Source organism: Silene latifolia, chromosome Y, assembly GCF_048544455.1.
Source record: "Silene latifolia isolate original U9 population chromosome Y, ASM4854445v1, whole genome shotgun sequence".
Lineage (NCBI taxonomy): Eukaryota > Viridiplantae > Streptophyta > Magnoliopsida > Caryophyllales > Caryophyllaceae > Silene > Silene latifolia.
Genome location: NC_133538.1, coordinates 343,659,794 through 343,665,313, shown reverse-complemented (window position 1 = coordinate 343,665,313; position 5,520 = coordinate 343,659,794).

Here is a 5,520-nt window from a genome sequence, read left to right as displayed (position 1 = left end):
AAAGTAACAATAATCAATATAATTTTGTGAACATATATAAGATGAGCACAATGGCCAATTAATTTAGGGAAATTGAATTGATCTATCAACCCAAATAATGGGTGGCTTCTCTTCGTCGGAAATCCTGCAAAGATCAAGTTGAGAATGCTTTTGTTAGTGACAAAATAAGACGGATCTTGTTATCAGAAAATATACCTTAAAGGCATAAGCGCATAAACATAAACAAATAGGTACAATAGAAAAATAAACATAATCAAACATATAAATCAAGTACAGGTATTATTAAAAAAAAATAGATGATTAACAAATAAAATTTCATATGTAGTGAATGAGGGGAATGGTGAATATTGTGGTTTATATAGTTAAATACTACGTGAATTAGTTGTGACTTGTGAGAGAGTATGACAGTATGTCAAATATAAACTCTCTTATAAGTTAAAGTCCTATTTAGCTTCTAATAATCAAAATAAAACAAACTTTAAGGGAAGAGATATATATACTCATTGGTTTGTGCGGAAATAGTTAATGTAGTGTTTGTTTTGCCAACTAAGTTTACGTGATCTTTGGAATATTAAGAATTTAAAATTAAAAATTAATTTGAGTCTTTTATAAAACTTGGAGACTACCATGTGCTCTGAAAAAAGCTTCTTTTATATATATACTAGATTTAATGCCTGTGCGATGCACGGGCCCCTTGTAATATTCTGTCTCTCGAATCTTCGTTGAACGTCAAGTTATAAAATAACCGATACAAATGTGAACTCTCATTTCCAAAGAGGCTCCATTTGAACTCCACCTCCAATTTGACAAAATTACTCATGTAAATACATTTCAAATTTACTAAAAAGTACTCTAATAGCTCAAACTAATTTTACGCTTTATTTGTGCAATTCCAAAATGATCAAATTATTATAATGAAGATTTAGACCTGTTCTTTTCAGTTGAAATGAGTTTAAATGAAGTGAATGTAGTTGAGCTGAACTCAACTGAATTGAACTAAGGTAAAATGAATGCAGCTGGAGCAAGAGTTAATTTTGTGTAGAGATAAGCTAAATAGAACTGACTAGGGTTGAACACAACTGAACTAAATAGAGTTGTCCTGAACTGAAAGGAACTGAAATTATAAAATTATAAACATGTGTATGAACTGGTAGCTTACACTCGAGTGAAGTTAGGCTCAATTTAAATCGTTAACGTCAAAATTATAAACATGTGTTTGAATCCGCTTTATAACTATATTAGTGTAAAATCGTCTTACATGTACGTGGATTAGTTGTACTATCTCAGTCAAACCCATTTTTTTTGTATTTTACGATTCTCCGAACTACTAATACATCTATATATTTGATGAGAACATATTTGAAGTTTAGAAGAAAGACGAGTTTTGCCATGAAAGTCTCCAACGCGCCTTTTCACCCTTTCTTTTCGAGGAAAGGCTTATCATTGTTAATTCTTTCCATTTTCTTTAATTTGCATTATCATAATATGTAACTTAATTTATTTAATGGAGGCATGTACTTATTTAATTGTCAAGTGTAGTAAAACTATTTAATTTTAATTATCAACTAATGGCTCAAAATTATATGATTAGAAAATTTTCTCAGCGAGACACGATATCGTTTGCCCATGCCAGGTACGGTTTAAACTCCCCTTAATTGCCATACAATTCAAACCAACGGTTCAAACAAGTTATTTAGACATTTAGTCAAGGTTGTGCCAAAAAGATGTTACTTCGTAAAATATACATAGTAACTACAAGTACTCCATGTGGAGAAATAAACTGCTATGGAGTACAAATGTACAATGGCTAAGTATTTAAATGCTAAGTATTATAAAACGAGTTTATAAATATAGGGAGTAGATGATTTCCGGTTATACGAGAACTCTCAGTAATTAAAGGTGTGAAATTTGAAAGAAGTTAGAGGTCTAACTTCCATTGATCCTTAACATTAGGGGGATAATTTAGATATTAGATGAGATCTCTTTTGAAATCGTACAAAAAACAAAGAGCATTAATTCTATAGAAAGATTGAAATTGCAAGCAACTTGCAATTTAACCTCTTACGACAACTCCAAATGGTATATCTTTAATCATAGATGAGTGAAACCATCGTTTTTAGCAACATGATCTAAGTAGAACAATTAATCCTACAACACTAACTAATGGAGTATAATTTTAAAAAAAACAATGGCTTATATGTGTGATCATAATTAACCAAAAAAACAATGATTTTCGGGAACCCAATTTTGTATAAGTGTACTAACTTTTATATAATAAGTTAGGAAAAGTTGTTTTGTTTTTTTAAATCTTGGAGTCTTATGCATATTACTTCCTTGGATTTGTATATATGACGTAGTTTTTTTCGAGGTAAGTCTTTAACTTCACAAAGTATATTTGTTGAAAGATTATAAAAATACTAAAATTAAATTCTTACAAGTTTAGTTCAGTGTACTATATATTTCAACTTAGCTGCTATAAGTTCAGATCAACTTCAAGCCCTTTTCTTTTCAGCTTAATTTTAGCTCTTATTCAACTCACTTCAGTTCAATCCAGCTCAATTTAGCAGACTTCAATTCAGCTCAGCTAATTAATTCTGCTTTATTTATCTCAGGAAATTTCGATTCAGTCCAGCTCAATTCAGCTCACTTTAGCTAGCTCAATTCAGTTCAGTTCCATTTAGCTAAAAGGAACATGGGATTACGTGAGAGGGAGAGAGATGATAGAGGATATGGGAGAGAAGAGATAAGAGATAATAAGAGGAGTATATAGGTTAAAAGTTATTGTAATGAGTAAAATATATACTGCAAAAAATAAACACCTTATAATTATGAGTAAACTTTAACATTTTACAATGAGTAAAATGGGCATTGCGAAAATAAACAACCATCATAATTAGGAATAAACTTTTAACATTTTACAATTACTAACGGAGTATATTATAGAACACTACAACTTTGTTAAGTTCAGTTCAATTTAGCTCAACTTTATTCAGTTCAGTTTAGCTCATATCTTCACAAATTAACTCTATTTCAGCTCTATCCAGTTCATTTCAACTCATATCTTCACAAATTAACTTTTACTTTAGTTAGATTCATTTCAATTCAGTTTCATTAAGGCCCTGTTTGGTAAACAACGGATTAATTTCAACATAAGCAGATTGTAAAAGCAGATTATAAATGACAGATTTTATCATAAGGTTTGACTAGCATATTATAATTAGCAGAATTAATTTAAGTGTTTGGTAATTGGCAGATTACGATTAGTAGATTGTTAGTTTTCTTTGTAAAATGGAAAATTTTTTTCCTATTTTACAATATGCTAACCAATATGCTGGGGTAAGCGACATATTGTAAAACAAATATATGACCCCAAATATCTTTGTTTCAATATGCTGTTTACCAAACACTAAAATTAGCATATTGATTAGTCAAACATGCTAAAACCCTTGAATATGCTAAAAATTGGCCAATATGCCATTTACCAAACAGCGCCTAAGTTCAGTTCCGTTCCGTTCAACTCCTATCAGCCGAAAAGAAGACGGCCTAATTAAGATTATTATTACATCATAATAAGTTCAGTTCAGTTGAGAAAAGTTAAGTTCCTATAAGTTCAGTTCAGAAAAGTTAAGCTCCTACAAGTTTAGTTCAACTCCTATAAATTCAGTTTAAAAAGTTAGCTCAATTTATACCCATTTTTTATAAGTTAAGCTATTAGTTCAATTCAACCCCTGTAAGTTCGATTCAGAAAAAGTAAGCTCTTTATAAATTCGGCTCATCTTCTATATGTCCAATTCAACAAAATTAAGTGCAAAAGAATGGAGCCTTAGAGTATTAATGCATCATAATCATAGATTATTACATATTGGCCCGGGCATCGCCCGGGCATTAAATCTAGTATATATATATATATATATATATATATATATATATATATATATATATATATATATATATATATAGAGAGAGAGAGAGAGAGAGAGAGAGAGAGAGAGGCAAGATCCGGTGAGTCCACCTATATTTTTGAGTCTCATGAGTCCACTTTATATATCACACGTTGTACACAAGAATATCACTTGTTAATTTTTAAACCAAACAATAAGCCTATCCGCGCAACATGAACGCAAGAATCCCTTACTTGCACAATAACTGTTCATATTCCGTTTCCTACCTCCAAACCCATATATACCGGTATTAAGCTGCTTTACTAGCTTTTCATTGTCCCTGGAGTCCACAGGAAGAAAGACGCATAGCATCTTTGATCAACCCATATATACTGGAAAAGAAAACACAAAAAAAAAAAAACAAAGTCACCCAAAGCAAGCTTATGCACGGAAGAACTGATCAAATAATGATCTTCAACTAACAAGGAAACATGAAAATGAGTACTATCCAGGCATTAGCCCCTAAATTCCCAATATTATTTTTAAATAATGAGAAGTAGACGATTCTAGGTCCGTTATTTCGACATAGAGGAGATAAAATGTTCCAAGTATTATTATAACTCACTCTCCTTTTTGAGTGCTCATATCCCATTGCCTTCCTAAAAAAAACAGTCTGATTGGTTGATTCATTGCAATTGAATTGATGATAGCTAATTAATACAAAATCTGGACCTGAAAAACGAGTGATGCAACGTTGCTACCAATTCTGAAGATGATTTAGCTTAGTTGACCTTAGCATATAATGAATCCGATGAATCAATCAAATTAAGTACTAATTGTAAATTCATGAAATAAGTTAATTGAATCATAAGGAAGCTAATTGTAAATTCATTAAATAACCAAGAGAAACATATAGAGTAAAATGAAGAAAGAGGGAGAGAATACCTATAATAAAATCCAGAAAGAGAAGATGTATACCAGTGAACGTGAGGAAGAAACTTTCGATGTCCAGTTTTTGCAGTCTTCCTTTATCGCTCTTGTTTTTGAGCAAGCCAAATACAGGAGTACTAATCCAAATACAACATAAACAAATGGGAAAACCAAGATTAAATGAGTATATATAAATCTATTAGAATAATAACAAAGACGACAAGTATTCTTGTGTAAGGCGACTTTACATAAAGATCGTGTAAACGGATCCATACTACAAGAAAATCATGCAATATTAGTGTGAAGTGAAATTTAGATGGTGAAAGGCGGAGTGAAAGGCGGAGTTAGGTTCAGTGGTGTGATATTATATAGTATAACCCGTGATATTGTTTAGTACAAACAGTGATATTGTTTATTGTAATGTGTGATATTGTTTTGTATAACTTGTGATACTCTTTTATTGGACTCACAGACTAAGATACAATATCACAAGTCATACTAAACAATATCATAGCTCAGAGAAAAAAAAAACTTTTTTTATCCATAATTTTTTTATTCATAAAAAAAAATCGTGATATTTTTGTGTAGAGCGTGTGGTACATAAGTGGACTCACGGGACTCAAAAAGATAGGGTGGACTCATGTGATCCGAATTCTATATATATATATATATATATATATATATATATATATATATATATATATATATA